General features: G+C 46.3%; 1 pseudogene; it reads right to left on the reverse strand.

The window, feature by feature from the left end:
• Nucleotides 1–564: 564 nt before the first annotated feature.
• Nucleotides 565–21,094, reverse strand: part of LOC125749489 (ubiquitin-conjugating enzyme E2 E2-like) — a 30,175-nt pseudogene continuing 9,645 nt past the window's right edge.

Here is a 21,094-nt window from a genome sequence, read left to right on the forward strand (position 1 = left end):
GGACGGCCAGGACAAGCTACTACCCATAGATCTCCAGTACATACTAAAACATCTGATGTTAAACAAGCAGTTGGTTCAATGTTCAAGGTGTGCAGGGTGCATACTCCTTCAGGGCATTGACTGGAGTTGGAGAAGAATCATCCATCTATCTCTCAAGCCATATTAAAACTATAAACATCTCCCGATTGAAAACACTACACGTCAGTTTCCCGTCCACAAGGTACAATCTTATACGATGCATCTGATTGTGTAACGGACACCATGTTAGATTTTAATGGCAGGTCACCACTAGTATCTTCATATCTCGGCATCTTCCCATATTTTCACAGATTGCTCCCCGAGTCACAAGCAAGCATATGCCATGCCGGGCTAATGAACAACGGCAGAGAGAAATTACAGTAACGTCTGCGGTCAGAAAGGAAGCGATTTTCAGGAAGTAAATGAGATTGAACTCAAAACGAGAGCGAGTGAGCTGACGTCACCTCTTCAGTCTGAGTAAACAGGCCTCTGTTTGTGAGCAGCCTAGCGAAAAAGCAGTAGACGAGAGCCGGAAAACAACACACGTTTCTTTGCCGCGGTTCAACCACAGTGTTTTATTGAGTACTTTAATAATGCGCGTGTACAACAAACTGCTCCCAGTGTCACGAGTGGCGGGGAGCTCGGAAAATTTACAAGTCCTGTCTCTTCACAAGCGGAGCTGATACTTCTGCAGTCCGCCTCAACAGCCCATCTTAAAAAATAATACGAACAAACAGAAGTCGTGAAGGTAGGGCATGAACGCTACTTTTGGTGTCACGTGACTGCGGAGAATGATAAAGATCATCAACCTCGATCCTTTTAACATGCACATACCATTAATGACTCCGGTACAAAAAATAAACAAAACTTCTAAACACTACCATAAAGTAGAAACAAGATAGAAATCTGCAATTTGTCCGTGGGGCCACTTAAAAATGAAGGAAAAAAAACACACGCACACACATTTACAAGCTTGGGTGACAATAATTATAATATATACTTTTTCTATGAGAGATCCAACATTCAGTCATTGGAAAAATAAAATCCCAATCTACTCTTTGTATAAAAAAAGAAGCTTTCAAGTCAACAAGGAAAAAAGGACAGGTCTTCTCAACAAAAGGTAAACAAAAGGTTCACGGCAGTGGGGGAGAGGGGTCGACGGTCGCACTTAGTGAGTGTGCTTTGACGAGGTGCAGAAGGGATAGAGAGGAAGTGTGTTTTTTTGTTTCTCTTTTTCTTTTTTTGGAGGGAGGGGTACAGGGCCGCCATGGAGTCTATGTGGCGTATCTCTTGGTCCACTGTTTGGGCTATTCTGTCGTGCTCCACTCTGTTGGTCAAGTACTGTGTGGCGATGCTTCCAACCAGCGGGTCAGCTGCAAGAGGAAGGAAGGAAGGAGAGATTAAGGAGACTCTTCATGCCGATGCTCCCGATCCGATCCTGGGAGACCTGCAGACAGTCCACGTTTACCAAGAGCTGGGTGGAGCAAAAATGTGAACCGTCCCCCCCCCCCGAGGAACAGTTTGAGAAACACTAATGTAGAGGAAAACTTTAAAACATCATGAATCAACACCAAGAATGAAGCCGGTTCAGTGAGGTGCTTGGACATCATAACACAAAGATGGACGTTTGACAAAACACATAACCAGGCTTTACTGATTTTGGCCTAAACTGAGAGTTCTGGGGTCAGATTTTGTACTGTTAACCAAAATGTGTTTTTTTTGTGAATCTTTACGGGAAACGGTCTACGCTGATGCAATACAATGTTAAATGTGTATGCTAGCAGTGGATTTACAGGCTGAAGTATACAGCAGTACTATTAGCTGCCTAAAAAATGAGCATTACAATATACACCATAAGATTATTTCTGTTATTGATATCAGTTCAAGGAAAAAAAAAAGTATTTTCATACAAGAATGAAACTGAACAACCGTTTCATTTTCCTGCTTTCTGATTCGCTGAAATTCAACTTACGTTAAATAAAGTGGTTTGGAGAACCCCAGACATCCATCATACTTCTACCGGCGCGACACATATCTAGATGTCAGAAGTGATGGTGATTAAGAGTTTAGAGGGTGTTAAAATCCTAATGGACACTGATGTTATAAGCTACGAGACTTATACACGGCCCAGTAACATGACCCACGCAGACATGGGGCCCTGGCTGAGGTATCGGAATAAATATTTAGAACTGAGGACCCAGCATCCAGGCGCCTCAGAACATTCTGACCATCTGCGCTATTAAGGTGCAACAGAGAGATCATTAGTGGTTTTTGTGTAAAACTCCCCCCCCCTGCCCCCACCCTGTTTCCTAGGTGTGTTTTGACACAGCGCACAAACGCCTTCGCTTGGAAAGCGTAGCGCCACGCGAGATAATGAACGGTCGTGACGGTTTAATTATCGGTCACTGTGCTCCTCTGCTCTCAGGCGGAGCTGTCCCACACACCACCTGGGAATTCCGGCTCAGCCATGGCTGGGATGCGAGGGGGGGGGGGGGGGGGGGGGGGGGGGGGGGCAAACGGAGCCCTTACAGCCGGCGTGTCGCTAACAGGACATCAGATCGATTATAATAAAGCAGCAGCCAACTGTAACTTACACCCAGCGGCAGGATCAGGAGGAACCTGGTTCGCTAAATGCTGGATGGTTCTTTCTTTTCACCAGGGCTGAGATATCGCTCAAAATCACGGCTAATCACTGGATGCCCTCGAAGCGGACGTGCGGGTGTGAGAGCAGCACGGGGAGCACTTCTCGCTTTCCCTTCGGCGAGGAGAGAGTGAAGGGAGGCGTCCTTCTAACTCTCTGTCCGTCGGTCCGTCCTCTAGCCGTCTTAACTGGGAACGTGTGAACAGGAACTGGCGAACCACCCGACACCATATAAACCAATAAAACGATGTACGAATGGGAACTGGAAATAGGTTTATGGATGCACCCAAATTCTGAGAAATCGCCCCAAAATCATGCCTAAATACATGTGATTGCCACATCACGCGGTCTGACATTTTCTTGCCATAGATTAATCTTCGGTCAGCAGTTAACCTCCTCCTGCCGCCAGAGGAAAACTCCAAGGGCAGACGAGTACCGCAGAGCCGCAGAGACACCCACCGGGGTTACAGTCGGTCAGCAGGGAGCAGATGGACAGCAGCACTTTGGAGATGGTGAGAGCTGGGCTCCAGTTGTCCTTAAGGATGTCCAGACAGATCACACCCTGACTGTTGATGTTACAGTGGTAGATTCTTGTGCGAAATGTTACCTGATGCAAAGGGGGAGATGAGGAAAAGAAGAATCACCAATCTAAGGACTTAATCACTCTCACATTATAACGTCGAAAGCCTAGGAATAATTATTACCTTAAACGTAATTTCAATATATAATTTGGGCTCAGTGTCAGTTTTGTGCAAGTGATCACATTTTATTTTAAATAAGATATTAAAAATGACATAAAAAGAAGGGCTTTATAATATTACTCACATTATATGCAGACGTGATAAAAATACTCATTTCAGTTGCACTGCCTGTGTTGCCTGCAGCAGAAGATTAACTAGGTGGCCAGGACAGGGAGAGGAAAAGTGCGTATATGTGTGTGTGTGTTGGGGGGGGGGTTATCAGTGTCTATATGTGTGTGTGTGTTGGGGGGGGGTTATCAGTGTCTATATGTGAGGGGAGGGGTGAGATAACTGCGTGTATATGTGTGGGGGGGTAAGAGTGCTAATACTAGAGGGAAGGAGTAACAGCATGTATATGGGGGGGTAACGGTGTTTATATGAGAGGGGAGGGGGGTAACAGGACATATATCTGAGGGGAGGGAGGGTAACAGTGCGTATATGTGTGTGGGGGGGGGTGACAGGATTAGGAGTCCAGTTGCTCTTCGCTGAAGATGAAGTATGACATCAGCGACCTGGCAGCAAACCCGGTCACTGGCGCACGGCTGAGCTTCAAAGAGCCGGACGTTTGCCGCACCGTGTGCTGAGGTGACACCATCTCCGCTGTGCCGTGCGGGGAATTACCTTCCCGCCAAACATTACAGACGCACATTCTCCTTTTAATGGCAATAATCCACAGGCCACCCAGCTCCTGCAGCCACAAGTGTCATTTTAACAACAGCTGCCATATTGATCGAAACACCTTTCCAGTCCCTAAAAATAACAACCTGTAGCACCTGTAACTAATGTAACGCAGCGTAACACAGCGTAACACAGCGTAACGCGCTCTGCTCCCGCTGCCTGAGCGCAGGCCGTGTGACAGTGTTTCTGAAACAGCGTGTGAGGGAGAGAGCCAGCAAAGCCAGAGCTGCATGTGATATAGAGGTGTATTTCACTGTGGTGTTCTTCCATCCATCCATCCATCCATCCATTTTCCAAACCGCTTGTCTTACTGGGTCGCGGGGGGTCCGGAGCCTATCCTGGAAGCAATGGAAATGAGGCAGGGAACAACCCAGGATGGGGGGCCAGCCCATCGCAGGGCACACTCACACACCATTCACTCACACATGCACACCTATGGGCAATTTGGCAACTCCAATTAGCCTCTGCATGTTTTTGGACTGTGGGGGGAAACCGGAGTACCCGGAGGAAACCCCACGACGACATGCGGAGAACATGCAAACTCCACACACATGTGACCCAGGCGGAGACTCGAACCCGGGTCCCAGAGGTGTGAGGCAACAGTGCTAACCACTGCACCACCATGCCGCCCCCTGTGGTGCTCTTACTTCACCTTATTTTACCTCAAACACACTGAATTATTATGCATAATGGAATATAAAGTGCTCCTTCGGTCCAGCATAATCAAGATGTTGGCACGTGACGTAGGTCTTGTAATGTGGATATAATTAACGATACAGAGGGAATATTTTAACGTAACCAGCTACCTTTGCGTGAATAAAAGATCAAATACTGAAACAGACTATTCAGATCGTGATTTGATTCCCCACTGTGGAATACCATTTAGCGTTTCTCAACGTACAAAACACAAGCACAGTCAAATTTCAAGCTCCATGCCGTTATATAACTGCATAGGAATCATAACTTGTATGACTACAGTTTTTTTTTTCATATTTCGCGTTACATCTACAAACAAGGTTTTGCCTAACACCTCGAAATGTAACTTTTCTTTCTCCCAAAGACCAATATCACTGATTCACCCCTAGCTATCCAAAACGTCCCCCCTACCGAGCCTGAAAATGAGGCCCTGAAAGGTTCCCAAAATCCGGATACTCTGACCACAGCACTAAGCTGAGCATGGGCCCGGACGAAGAGGGAAATAACGTATCTATTATATGTACATAAGGCTGTAAGCAACAATATCCTCCACAATATCGACATCCAAAAGAACCAAGTTCAGGTCCAGCCCATGGAATAATTTAGCGAGTCCTGAGGCCAAGATATAAACGAAAAGAAGTTAGCAGCTGTGAGCAATCGGAGGCGAAGGAAAACTCTCACCTTAGGTGGTTTGAAGGGGTAGTCGGGCGTGAAGGCGATGTCGAGGAAGAAGACACCCCCCTCGTACACGGACCCCGGGGGGTCCCAGGATGGTGGACCTCCACTCGTAGATGTTGTCTCCTTTTGGACCAGCACTGGACAGGATACAAGGAATAGCAGCATGCGTAAGAGTGTGGAGCTCTGAAATTCAGTCCCACGTTCGGATCAAATTAAAGCAAAAATAAACAAATGTTTGTAAATCAAATTCAAGCACCCAGGTTGGCTGGCTAAGAGAGAGTGTATTTAATACGATAATGACACCAATACGTTCTCGACTCTCAAGTCACCGAGGGAGTGGAGAGGGACTGTTCATTCAGTCAGTCTTACTTTGTGCTTAAATAGTCTCACTGTGCCAATTACCGGCACATTCCGCGACTCCCTGCCCAGCCTTCCCTCAGAGATCAGACGCCACAAGAGGTAATTGTTTCATCAAGTGCACATATTTTAAGAACTTGAGAATTGCGAGGTCTCACATAACTAACAGGGGTACCAATCTTCAATGCAGTTTTATTCAATAACCATTCAAGAATATCATCATTTACAGAAAACAGATATTCTTTGATGTAAATGTAGTCACGTTACCTGGCAACACAAGCAACAAGAGAGTAATGACTATATACTTTTGTGTAGAAACTTTAAGGCTTCACTACCAACTGCTTTTTGTTCTGTTCATAGGAGGTGAGCAAGACGAGGGAGGAAGGTGCCCCAACGTTTGCCTGTTTGGGGGCGTGACAGTGTACAGGTGCAGGGACGTACATGAGGCCTCGGTTAAAATAGGACGAGAACATTGAATTGTGCTAGTGGAATGTGTATGGCACGTATATAATGACTAATCAGGGCTTCCGCATGAGTAACAAGCATGTGTAACTGCCGTGGGTTAAGCTCAAAGGTCGGTGCAAGACAAACCATTAGACTGCCGAGTCTTACTAGGGTTTAGCGCGGTACATCTGTCAAGGAAGCACACAGACAGAAACGCAGGATTCCCATTTTCATCCACGTCGACAAATGGCAGAAACACCATAATAGTCTTCAAATGCCCTTATTCCTGTTCTTATCGCAAGTTATTATTCAAGTGATAACGGGCCGCTTAACAAAATGCTACAGTGCTAATTCTACGCGGCAGCGCTAAAGCGACCGTCTGTTTGAAGGCTTGGTCCCACACTTGGCGACAAGGTCATTCCCATGCCGCAATTCGTAACCTGCTGCGAGGTTAAAACTCATCCGGAGTTAAATTACTCAGACTGCATTTAACCTCAGGGCGCAGCATTCACGCTAGCTAATGAGAGTTTGTTCCATTTTATTTGTAATGTAATGTTCTGTTTGATGCTATGTGCTTCTATCGACATGCGCAGGAGTGATCTAATCGAACCCTCCCATCGTTTAACATGTCTGTGCCCCCCCCCCCCCCAAATGGCCAAAACAGACCAACACTCAGAAGCGGAGACACTCGCTATTTAGAGGCCAGCTAGAGCCCAGCGTTCTGCCTCAGGGTGAACGCCGTGGGCTTCGCTCCTGGACCAGAATTCTTCTTCCGCTTTCCGCTGCCACACGGACCATTTCACCTCATTCTTATACCCACTTTCCAAAACAGCAACTGTTACACGGACAAATGGAGTCAGCTATGCGCTTACCAGTGAGAAAGGTCTAATCAGGGCAACTACTCACCTCGAATTTGGAATAGCACCAGTGTGTAGTTTTATTAATATTTTTTTATATTATTTTCAATTTTCATTTGAAATCAGTTATTATTCAGTGTAATTGGATTAATTTTTTAATTTTAATTTTTAAACTTTAAAAACTATTTCCTGTGTTTCTAAAAAATCATATAAGAAGACAATGTGCATTATGTCCCCAAAATGGCCAATTAATGTCCCAGGTATTATTAATGGTAATTAAAGATAAACAAATCATGTCTTTAGCTAAACAGTAATAAAAATGGTAATGAAAGTATTTGACATATGTTTTTATTTTATTTCAGTTAGTTTTGGAAACAATATTCATGGTTTTTGGTTTTTTGTAGTTTTCATATCATTCAATTTCGGTTTATGAAAATGTTTTAGTTGGTGATAATCTTGTGTAGTACATATTAAAATACTACTAGTCATATATTCTATAGCTACTTACACAAAACAGGTATTGTTCATAAATAAAGATTTTAATTACAAATTATATAAGCATCTAACGTACATTCATAAGCTACTTTGTCACTCCCATTCTACACAAAAAGCCAGCAGACCAGTGAGGGACATGAGGGGAACCCGTGGACTCTCCTCCTCATAGTCTTCTGGTCCTCAATCTCTCTCGCTTCGGAGGTTAATGAGCACCGAAGATCGGAATTCCCTTGGGGGAGCCACCCCTCCGGCTCAGGCAGAGGAAGCACTTGAGGAAAGATCTTCATAACTCCCCTCCTCCCTCGACGCCGCACGTCCGTCAGTTTACGGCCCCCAGACAGCCACCTTCTACCCCAGGTGACCCTCGCAAACGTTCTTGCGGACTTGTTCTAGGACCGAAGTGAAACCTTTCCAGACAGAGATCAGCAGACGACATCATCAAAGGCCTTAAAATAACGACGCTACACTAAAAATGGAATCTCGTTCGATAGTTCTGATATCTCGGTGTAGCTCGCCTGGGTCAGAGAGATCACATCCCAGCAAGCCTGAGGTTTGTTATCCTGAAGACAAAGACATGATCCACTGCATATGCAGAAGGAAAAACAAAGACGATAACACAAATGGAACACCAGGCAGGCACGAGACAAAGAGACAGATCCGTCCCGGCGCATGACCTGCCAGGGGCTGTTTTCACTCCCAAATCCAAGCACACTTTCATTCCGGCGGTTCCCACCGTAAGAGGCTTTTCTCACGGCTGCTTCCTAAACACTCGCGGCTGGTCCAGCTAACACCCACCACGCCGCCCTGCCCCGAGGTCAGGAGCCGAGGGTGTTCGGGAAAAATGCCGTCTGTTTCGCCGGAAACTTCAGGCACATCCAGGAAAACTTCAGACTCGCAACAGGTGTGTGGCGACTTCCAGAAACTTCCACAGTCAAACAGTCAAACATATTCTTTTGTTTCTCATAAACAACAAAAGAGAAAAGGACACACATATATGCGAGCTACTGTAAGCCCAAAATATATTTTTTAATGAAGCTTAATCTTAAAATTGACCAATTATTTGTTTAATAAAATCATTTTGGTAGGAATTGGGCAAACAGAGCCACATCTGCTGCACCCCCTTGAGATGAATTTTCTTTCCATATTTAGGATTTAATCCGCTCGCCAACCCCCCCCCTGGAAGGGTCAGCGAGCTCCTTACTGGATCAGCTCCAGAACCACTCTGGGACCAGATCCAGTTTACAGAGCCCAGGAAAACAACAGCTTCCCAGGTTTGGGGGTAATTATTCAGCATGTTCCGACTCACACGGGCACGAGCGGGATCGTCCCCGGATTCTCGGGGTCTTAATGGCCATGCGAGACAAAGGCACACAAATCGCAATGGATATCAATGGAGCCAACTCGGTCTGAGCCAGGGTTCGAGCTCAGGTCGTGTCACAATTACGAAGTCCCGGACAGCGACCCAAATGGGTCCCTTCAAGGGAAAGGCTTCATCTGGCTTTCCGTAAGCGTTCAACCCCTTAAACACTTGATCCCAACGCAATTTAGCTGAGAAAAAGGAATCAAAAACAAAGAGCCTTCCTGCCTGCCTGGCTGTTGTCTCAATTATAGATCTGGCAAACTTCTTAAAGAATACAAATAAAATAAAAGCGAATGCTGAATGACAACATTAATCATTAACAGCATTCAGCTAAGCCACAATAGCTTGGCGATGTGATTCCCACCAGAATGTTCTTAAAATAAAGCATTTTGTGGGGGGGAATATGGAGTGAAATGCAAACAGCTGCCAAGATGTACAAATGGAGCTTTAAAAGATGAAATGGCTTAACCAATATTTAAGCACCATGTGGGAGTCACACCGTGCCCGAGTGTGTATGGGAGATATCATCACTCAGTCCAGATTTCTTATTGCATCTCCTGTCACCTGAAGTATGTATTATTTAGTAACAGGCATATTGACGGAGACGAATCACACAAAGGATCATCCCAGAGGAGCTCCCAGGAAAGGAGTCCTACCTCACAGTGCGTGTACTAATGGCTGGTAGGACTCTGCAGGAGGACGGATCACTGCAGTTATTCCGTGTCACTCATTAGCCGATTTCTGGAGATTGCGATAATTTAGAATTTTATCCAAATCACTCCCTCTCATGGAAAGGCCCCAGTTCGCTATAAACAAACGACTGAAGTTTTACGGTAAAACACCAGGCATCGCGGCATCTGCGTTAAGCGCCAACTTGGCCGCTGATCTATTTCACAGATACACACCGAAATAAAAGCTCATTTTCAAAACTCCCCTTTCAGCAATAACATAATGTTAGTAGTTTGAGATTATTGTACCTCTTAACGGAGACACAAGCAACAAAAAAGAAAAAATTACGGAAACATGCAGCAATGATTTCCACGGTTTACATCACTCGAGTCACATGACCTGGGAGCTCATTCAGTTCTGTTCAGGGGAACAGTCTACAAACCAACCTTCAACTTTATCTCCATAAATAAAACGCAAGTGAAGCATTGTTGTATTAATCCTAAACCCTGTTTTTTATAGTGCATGTGAATTTTTATAAGTGAACTCCCCTACCATATGTACACTTCACTCCAACTACAGCTACTCAAATGATTTGTTTACTGAGCCAATTCCCGTAAAAGAAACAGAAATAATTAGCTAAAGCGAGCTGATGTCAATGCGGTGAGCGCGTGCCTTTGGAAGCACTTTGCTAGCAATCAACAGGCATGTTTTCGAGCATAAAAATAAAATGTGATCACCGAACAGGTAAAAAGGAATCTGTGGAGAGATGAGGCGCGGGAGAGCGCGCAGGCTGTCCTCCGCGGGTCCCAGTCTGACCCGCAGGTAAACTGCGAGAACACCTGCTGGCTGAGGCTGTTGCCTGGCAACCACGTTACGAGGACAATGTCGCTCCGTAGTGGCCGACCGAGCCGAGGACTCGAACGCTTGGGGTTTCGAGCCCCCAACAGCAGCATGTTGTATGTGTCGGGTGGCTTCAGCCAAGCAAAAGAGGAACCTTGGTTCCTAAAGGTATAATAGCCCCTGCTTCCTGTTGGTTTCGGGGTACTGGAGAAATCAACCTCATGACCAGACCATTTCCTAAGTCAAAAACCAACAAGACTGACCTACCGATGATACAAATGTTTTCACGAGGAAAAAAAAACCAGTTAAAAGCAGAAACTGTTACCTTGAAAGTCTCCGGTTTCTCTGGTGGGAAATGAGATGTTTGTAGAACCCAAGAACTACAGATGCTCAGACAGAAAACAGAGTTTTTAATAGGAAAGGGGTGTAAATTCGAAGGGCAGGTGTTTCCAAGATTAGCAAACACAGCAGCATTAGGATAATGTGCAAACGGATCTGACAGGCTGGCCAGCGAGCTTCCACACATGGGTGCTAAACATGCCTGGAAAATGACGGCACTGCGAAAATCCATCAGGGGTCAAGAGAAATTTTTCTACAGTTGAAGTCTATTTGGAACCACAAGTGAGGATAAATTTTAAGATGAGGGGGGTGGCGAGTGGCTTACAGGGTTAGGACGCTGTGGGTCGGACGGTTGCAGGTTCAAATCCTGTGGTCGGGGAAGGGATTTCACCACTGGGCCCCTGAGTGAGGCCCTAAACCCCCCTGCTACTCAGGGACTGGTACTGCTTTGACATAAGCAGTTTTGGATACTGCTTTGGGATAAAAGAATCTGCTAAAAATAATATGAATTATTTAAAAATGATTTAAAGATGCTGGTTAAAACGGAAAAGTTAAAGCTGACAGGCGTAGATGTAACTACAAGAGGAATGTGTATGGCCAGGCTGCTGGTGATCAACGGCGGGACGAACTCTGGGAGCTTCTGGGCCACAAGTGTCCCGGAAGTGAGAGGTGTCCGTGGGGTGACTGTGAGAAAAGGCCTGAATCGCTCTGCCGGGATTAAGAGTACATGGGAAAAGGGCCGGCAGCTGGATCTCCTTGGCATTCACGGCCCCCCAAGACTGACTGTATTTGGTTGAAGCAATGTTTTACAGCAAGACATGTGTGCTGTGAAAATTAAGGGGGTTTCTGACAAGTTCACCACCCTGGCAGGTGTGTGTGTGTGTGGGGGGGGGGGGGGGGTAGTGTGAATGTTGGACTATTTCTGGGTGAAAACTCACCATTTTAAAAAGTGTGTGTGGGGGGAGGGGGGGGGTGCAGTGACTACCACTGGGGGAGCATTCGCACTTGCAGTTCATTTTCAAATTTTCAAATCCTATTTTGGTGTCCATGGAGGCTGTATATGGTGGGGGGGGGGTTGGTGGGGCTTCTAGGGGAACTGGCGTAGTTAGGCAGTAACTACAGGTCAGGGGGGTGTGTCCTGTTTCATTAAACCGACACCTTAAGCAGAGCGCAGTCCAAGTGGGAAATAGAGTGTCCAGGGATCATTTGCATGGGATGGGTAATCGATTCAATGGCACAACAAGGGGCATTAAATCAGCCAGCAGTGGCGGGTAACACTCCTGTCCTGCAGGGGGCAGTGTGGTGGCTGTAGGAGTGGGCAAGGTGGCATGCAGGGCTCCTTTCTTTGGAGCACACGACACTGCATCCGCCTGCCGCTTGCATGTCTGAGAGCGTGGGCCCCTGCCACATCCGGCGCTCAGCACCCCCCCCCCGGCTGGGTTCCAAGCCCCAATGCCCCCCCCCCCCCAAATACATTCCTCGCACCGAGGGTCACATTCCGGCGCCGTTCCCAGGGGGAGGCCTTCTGCTTTGTGCTCTCATCCACAAAGAAGTCACCCTCCCTCCCTGGATCACCCCCCCCCATGGAGGGGAGTTTCCGATGCAGCCCAACCTGACTGGATAACAAAGCAGTTCCTTTCTTTTCTTCCGTTAATTAAATGATATATTTGTTTGTTTATTCCCAGTAGCTACACCCCCCCCCCTGCCCCGCTCCCCCCCACGCTCCGACTCCACGCACACTACCGGACAGGCCTCCGGGTAGCTGGAACGCACCACAGCGCCCTGTCTGTTCCCCATCATCCGCCATGGGCACCACGTGTTAGCATAACGACTGCACGCGCTTGGAAACCCCGTCATCCCCCCCCCCCCCCCCCGTCCCACATCCAGAAGCCCCCAGCAGAGCAGCAGCTCAGTTCGGTCCCCGTTCGGTTATTAAAGGGGAAAAAAGAAGGTACTGATGAACTCTGACCCCAACAGAAAAACTGTCTGTCACACAGTAGGGAAAAACCATTAGTCTCCAAGCGGGAACTGGCGCACTTCCCAGTTTGAAGATAAAAAAAAACCAAGCTTGTACATCTCAAATCCCTTTTAAGCCACACTGTCACACTTCTTTTCTTATTGCGTTTGTGACATTCACCAAAACTAATGCTTACAAGTGACTATTCAAATATCTGGGCTGAAACATGAGCTCCTCAGCTTCCAGAGACAATGTTCCAAGTTCATCATTGTAGTAGCTTCTGTTAACAAGCCTCAGCTAAATTTGGCTCAGGGGCCCCCTAATGGTCAGCAACCATTTGTATACAGTCAAGTGCCAGACCTTTTAACCTCTACGTATGCAATTAAGCATAAATAAATAAAACTAAGCACCCAACAGCATCCTGCCATTTGGATCTATGACTGAATTCTCATTTTTTTCTGGAAGGGCTGAGCAGATATAGTGATTTACACAAAACAGACCAATTTTCCTAAACAAAAATAAATAAATAAATAAATAAATAAAACATCCACATTTGCATTGTCTCTGGTTGCTTTAGGAGCAAAACAAATTTGTAATCATTTATCCAGTAAGTGCTGGGAACAGGCTTAAATCAGATTTGGCACTTTAGCTACCGTGCACTCAATGTGTGTGTAAAAACACACCAACATATAAATTTAAAAAATATCAAACTTTTTGGCGAGGTTCTGAACAAGCTGGATGTCAAGATTCTTCACTCCACAAAAAGGCGGCTTGAAAACCACGGTGTGCAAAGCTCAGGGCATTACAGCAGGGTTCACACTAAAATACTCCTAACATTTGACCCCTGGGAATCCTGCCCGCTTGGTGTCTTAAACAGCAGTGTTAAGTAACGATGGATTAAGTTAATGCAACATGTTCAATTAGAAATAAAAAGATTTACAGCTAAGTTCATAAATCTGTTGAGATTTATTAACTTTATCTAGTACTAATTAGACATTACCTAACAAAATTAATGCTGTTAAAAATAAAATGTGTGTGTATATATATGTGTGTGTGTGTGTGTGTGTAGATACACACACACACACACACACACACACACACACACAGTGCTTGATAAAGCACGAATTCAATACCAGGAAATATGTCAAAGTCTACATTAAATATAGGGCTTAATATATTGCTTGGTTGATGAAATCGGTTTTTATTAATGTTCTACGAGTCCATTGGTAGAAAACCCCCCGATAAAAAACCAATGATGCCTCTTTAAACATTTATGATAAGAAAAGGAGCTTTTCTCACTGGAGAAAATGAGGAGAAGCTGCACATCCAACATTACAACATACCAATAATACGAAGGTGAGAGTGGGAAGGGTTACGTTTCGGTCTAAGCTGTGGCACAATAAGTGTTTAGTTATGGACAAATAAGGATCACAAGTTTTATAACAATCTTAAGATACAGTGGTTAAATGTGAGCAATAGATGGTCATGAAGTGGTTGGATCTTTATTTGTAGTCATTCAGGACTTCTGTATTCTTCTGTTTAAGTTTGTCGTATTGGAACAATCATATCTTAGTAAGGCACTGCTTAGCTAAAAGTACTGGGTGTCTGTTTTCTATTTCCCGACCATATAAAATCATATCAGCCAATATTATTTACCATTAGAATTTTAGCTCCTTAAAATACAAACCCATATTGAATGTATGGAACCAGTCAGTCCCTCCTTAAAACACAGTCTTTAGCAGGCGGTCTTACTGATCGAAATGTAGGTAGGATGTGACTCAAAACACACAGTCACTCCACATCAGCTGAAAAGGCTGAACCTCACAGGCTGCCCATTGCCCCGATAACCTTCTGGCAAGCACATAAGTACATCCATCTCTCCATCTTTCATAACCATCTACCCACTGCAGGGCTGCATTGAGCCTGGGACCTACCTGAGGGAACCCACTCGACTCAGAGAGGACGCAAACTCCGGACACAGGGTGCAGAGGTCGGATTTGAACCCACAACCTTGGACGTGTGAGGGAAGTGACAGCATCATAATAAAGACCGTTTACATTTGTATGTATTTGTCCGGATTTTAACCTTAATCACAAGCACATACACTGGTGGTTTAAATTGACGCTTCCAAATTTCAGAGATTGCAGATCTTTATCCCAGTTTCTCCCATGAATTATTTCATCCAATGTATAATATTTGTAAGCATTCTTTGATTGTTCATAAACATCACTGCAATGCCAATCGTAATGCCAAAAATTGCTACGTGTGTCCACAATTCTGGCCACCAGTCACAAATTAATTTTCAAAGTCTGTTAGGATGTGACTCTTAGGTCAGTCTCACTTTCGGATGTGACGATATCAAACCGGCGAATTTTCAATCGCCCTTGTCTTTCTGTCAAAGGAAGCGCGACTCGCGCTGCCCACGCAGTACCTTCATTCAGGGACAGAAACGGCCGGATTAAAACGCCGCTCTGAAAGGACACGCGGCCTGTCTCGTGGGCGGGCGACAGCGGCGCACTTTTCAAATGCTAATGAAACGCACAATTGCCGTTTTGAAAATATGTCACAATCGTTCAGTGCTGAGGGGGATTTTCTTCTAGACGGCTGATATCAAATCGTCAATATGCTTTTTTTCCCATTAAAACCAGCGGGCGTGCTTTTCATTGATTATTTAATTTATTCCCCAGAACCACAACAGATAATGACAGATCCTCCTCCCACATCTGCCTCCATTATTGTGTAATAAAGAGCCTTATTCAGATTAAGTTCACATTCTTTTTAAGCTTTCATTACATCACAGACAAAGAGATAAATTAACCTTGTTTGATTTCGGTGTGCAGTGCAATAAAACAGGCTAGCAGTGGGCGGGGTCTAAGCGACCCCAAACCAGGACAGTCGATACCTTTTACTTCACTGACGAGAGTCACCCATGCCAGCAAAGTTCCAGCCTCTGAAACCCCACAGAAAAAGGAATGCTGCGAAAACCGCCCTCCTACCCACGCTCAGAACTAGGCCTGAGAGCGGCCTGCTGCGAGGAGACAGTGTGAGGTACATACATGTGCGGGAGAAACGGAAGTTTCATTATAAATACGAGGAACCGCAACACACTGTGACGGCTACAGTGCTCGTGTGGAGGCAGACTGGCTGTACAGGATGGGGTCAAGGTCCACACTGTGACAGATGGTCTTCGATACACAGGAAACATGAATGAGAGAAATCGATTTAATTACACCCGGCATTTATTTATTTAACAGACAGTTTTATTCAAAACAAAGTCAAATTGGAGCGACTGGGGTTATGGACCTTGCTCAGGGGCCCGACTGTGATATGACTAATTTGTCGGTCGTGGGATTTGAACCAGTGACCTACTGGTTATAAACCATGGAGCCACCCATATCCCCAAGAAAACTGTGCAACTTTGGAAATATTAAGCCAGAGCTCCTTGGCTTTCTATTGCCCTTAACTAAAATAAAAATATGATTATATAATATTTCCATCAATCAATTTTCTGTAACCGCTTGTCTTATTTAGGGTTACTGGGGGTCAGGAGTCTATCCTGGGGGGTACAAAACAGGAAGCAACCCAGGATGGGGCACCAACCCATCGCAGGGCACAAGGCAAGGAACAACCCAGGATGGGGCTCTAACCCATCACAGGGCACAAGGCAGGGAACAACCCAGGATGGGGCTCCAACCCATCACAGGGCACAAGGCAAGGAACAACCCAGGATGGGGCTCCAACCCATCACAGGGCACAAGGCAGGGAACAACACAGGATGGGGCTCCAACCCGTCACAGGGCACAAGGCAGGGAACAACCCAGGATGGGGCTCCAACCCATCACAGGGCACAAGGCAGGGAACAACCCAGGATGGGGCACCAACCCATCACAGGGCACAAGGCAGGGAACAACCCAGGATGGGGCTCCAACCCATCGCAGGGCACACACACACACACACACACACACACACACACACACACACACACACACACACCTATGTGCAATTTGGTAACTCCAATTAACCTCAGCATGTTTTGGACTGTGGGGAGAAACTGGGGCACCTGGAGGAAACCTGACAATGACGCGGGGAGAACATGCAAACTCCACACACATGGAACCAGGCAGGAGGCTCGAACCCGAGTCCCAGGGAAGTAAGGCAACAGCGCTAAGCACTGCACCAGCATGCCGCACCAAAAAATAAATACTACATTCAATAATAATTATTTGTCTTCATGAAAGGCATGCAGGGGTTAAATACCAGTTGATAATTTTCCATATCTTTCCCTTGAAACCCAGAAGAAGGGCAGTCAGTAAAAAGCCGCCCCAGCAGACTCAAAACAGCACCTGTACGGCCCGTATGGACCAGCCCCATCTGGAGAACGAGAGCGGACTTTTGAGAAGATAAAGCGTCCCCTGTTCCCTCAACAGGACATCGACATTTTAAGCGTGCTTTGAAATCGGGCCCCCTCCCCCGGTAAAATCGACAGCCCTGCGCAGGCAGAATCACCGTCCCCCGGAACAATCGCACGGGGCATCTGCTAAGTGTATATCAACACAGGCTCGGTGAGGCAATTATCCTGGAGTCAAGCGGGACGGCGGATAAGCGTTACTATCTCCGCGATCTGTTTTCAAGCCTGATAAGCAGAGAATAAATTATCCGCCTACCTATGTGGGATGGGGAGGGGGGCGGGGGGGCTGAGGGATTTATAAAATGGATTTTGTCTCCCGTCACCGTCGATCCATGTTCCATCGCCTCCTGCTTGCTAACAGTGGGAATAGTTAGTAGACAGTGGGGCCACTGGATCTGAAGACCTCTCCGCTGTGGGTCATTCCCTCCCCCTGTTTTATCTGCATACGGCCCAGGTATCAACAGGAAGGATTATAGTTCAGCTTAATATGGCATTTTCCCTTCTTCATGTGACGACTGACGAGAGGCAGGATTAGTCGCATGATACCAGCACCCCAAAACGACGTTTGATCACAGGGACACGTGCGCGCCCTCGATCAGGCTGTGGAGGGCGCTCTCGGGCGTGTCCGGCGGCGCGTCAGTGTGTGTTTATTTCAAATACCTGACGTTACACTGCATGGTGATAAAAACTGAATACGCCCAATATTTTTATGGTATTTGGAGGTGTTAAAGCCACGGGGTGACGAAAAAAGATTTCCTGAGAGGGTGGTCTGTGTACAGTTATAGGGTCTTTGAGGTTTGAGATGCACCACCTAGGCTGCTCCCTGGCCCGTCTTCCAGCTCGAGTTCAGAAACTGAGCTCTGTCAAATTTTACAGCTACATTAAGAACAAAAGGCCTTCTGTTCTGCTCTGTGCTGTACCAGTAAATAAAAGCAGATTACCAATTAGCGTTCAAATCACCCACAGAAAAAAAAACTAATTTAACAGGTAATGCTCCTAACAGGCAATAATAACCCCTGCGGTCTTTTACCATAATCACACCCGATCCAAAAAACGAGACCCAGGCCAAGTGAAATCCCATTTCTGCGTGAACAACCCACAGCTGTATGGGGCACGTTATTGTCCGTCCGGGACGCAGTTAACCAACAGCGTCGTGCAGACAGGAAGGATGAAGTACGGAACATTCCAGTCTGCCATGTTTGAAGAATGGAGGACATACATCTGCTAGTGTGCTATGGCACGCAGAGTGACCTGTTCACACATGAGGTGCTGTTAGTGGGATGCTGCTCCTTACTGCTACTTATCTGATATTTACTGTTATTGTTCTGTATTTATTGGTGCCGTAATATTAAGTACGGCAGTAAGAAATTCATTGTACTTTGCACACATGGCAATAAAACCGAACCACAGTAGTGTTACACTCCTGAAATACATTAAATTAAGCAGCCTAAAAAATCGCTACAGATAAAATACACGTAAAAGCATCGCCATTGAGAAATGAAATCAGACCTTTCAAAGCCAAGTCTGACTAAAAGAAGCACAACACTACATAATCCATCAGCTTCGTTTTGTAGCTCAGAGTCTTTAAAACGAGTGAAATGAAGCCCCCCCCCCCCCCAGGAGGCCTACGTGATTGCACTGTAAATGCGGCCTCGTCACAGCCCATCCCGCGCGCCGTGTCACTCTGCCGGTAATTATTTCCTCCGCTCGCCGGTTCATACCGCGCCGCCGCCAAGCGCGGATACTTCATCCGGAGAGCAGATAGCGGAAGGCAATAGAAATGCCAGTGCTGCTTTTGTGGCCGGGAGGAATCCATTCTGCTCCCGATGATATCTATGCCAAAACGGTAATGGAATCCCAGGGCGGGCGTCTGCTTTCCGCCTATTTGTTCCCGTGCCAAGGTCCTGCCGTTCTGCTCGCGCATCAGCCGCGGATTACAACCCCCGCGGCCCCATGGACACCCCCCCCCCACCAAAAAAAAGGAACGGCATTTCATTGTGAAATCTCCTTTTAAAAAACAGGACTAACTCTGCTTATTTTGTAAAAACGGCACTGAGCGCATTTTTCCGCTTTGTGCGGCAGAGATAAAGGAGCCGCCGGCGAAGCCAAACAAGGGCTGGAAAAGGGGAGCTGCAAGTCAAACATGCGGTGTCAGACATGAAAGGTGAGAGCTGCACGCCAGAGAAATAACCACGACCAGGAGACACAAGCTGCGAAGGACGCTAGACATCAGCTTGGAGATCTACTACCCTGAAGGGCGTCGGTCATGCTGACGATTCTGCCCGCAGCAAATACCCATCGGCGTCAAAAAGTCAATCGTCACGTCTAATTCTGATCGAAAGCGGCACATGCTTAGCTAAACCGGCCACGTGGCCAGACCTCACTCCTACCCCACAGCATCCCCACCATCCTTCTGTCCACCACGGCTGGCCAAACCACCTCGACAAAGCCAGCCCCACGTGGTCAGCTTAGAAAAATGCTCAGGCGCGTCATGTGATCCTGAGACCCCAGGCTGCATTTTGTTCACCTTGAGAAAGGTTAGACATGCAGAGGGCAGTGAGGGGGAAACGTTACTGAGCAGATGCGAAACTGCAGATCACAAATTTATCCCAAACCCAAAAAACACATCCCCTCCTTCAATGTTCAACAGGGTTCACGACCAGTGCATGTAAACATCCCCACGAATCGCGTGGAACCATGAGCACAGCGACTGAACAGATCCAGTAGATGGTACCTTTTAACCGTGAAAGGGCATGAGACACTGCACAGGTCGCAGATGTCAAACACATGTTACACAGGCTAGACTCACAGCACAGTAAAGCCACCTTGAGACTGTGGGGAAAATCAGGCCTCAATTCTACTTTCCTAGCAGCGATCCAAACATATTTTTCCTTTAATCATGTGCATGCTGGCGAAAACAATGCTTCAAAGTACTTGGGGTATTAAAAAAAATCCTTGCTGAAAACTTTATTCCCATGACACATGATTAGGTCATACAGAACACACACTCCAGACATTTTCTAAATCCTGAAAGATTAAATTTAAAGTCACTAATGGCATTTAAAATGTACTGTTGAGGCATGTTTACGCACTAAACAATACATTACCCCGAGCAGACCACTAATTATGTACTATTGCGCTTTTGGCTGGACACATTTAATAAAATATAGAATTTAGCAAAGGAGTACAATATGTTTTCAGATTAGGGGTAACGACTTGCTTCAGAAAGACTGAAATTCAGCCTGACCGACAAAAAACAAATGTCCTAAGAGGCTGATGAAAAGCATTTTATGTTATATGTGGTTTTCTGAACTTCAGCTCATAAAGTCTACTTAAATTAAATCAAAGGCTAATAATCTATCAGAAAATGCAGGCGTGGCCAAGGGACAGGTTACCTGGGGGGGGGTCCCCAGAAATGCAGCTCAGTGCAAAGGGGTCCCCGTTAGAAGGCCGCTGAGCGCATGTAAAAGATATGGACCGCATTTTCTTCCAGGCGTGAGAATTAATCGGCTATATGATCGCAGGATGGAGGGAGGGAGAGAGAGAGGGGGAGAGAGAGAGAGAAAGAGAGAGAGAGGGAGAGAGATGGCAGATTTCCAGAATTCTCGCGCCGGGCAGCATGCTGATATGAGGAATGAAAATCCTCGGCTTGTCATGTAGTGTCTTTTCAGAGTCCGTCATCTTCATGTAGCCTGCATCTCCCTCTCCCTCCCTCTCTCTCTCTCTCTCTCTCTGCCGGCTTGAATCTATTACACATCCATCTATTAGTGGCAAAGCCTTTCTGCGCAGCCTACAATTTATACAGACAATTGATGCAGTCGGGGGCCAACGGCCATAGGCATCATCAATACACGAGTTGGCCGTTTAACGCAGTGAAAACCTTGTCAGGTGAACGGCGTCCTCTCGTACAGCGAGTG

Source organism: Brienomyrus brachyistius, chromosome 9, assembly GCF_023856365.1.
Source record: "Brienomyrus brachyistius isolate T26 chromosome 9, BBRACH_0.4, whole genome shotgun sequence".
Classification (NCBI taxonomy): domain Eukaryota; kingdom Metazoa; phylum Chordata; class Actinopteri; order Osteoglossiformes; family Mormyridae; genus Brienomyrus; species Brienomyrus brachyistius.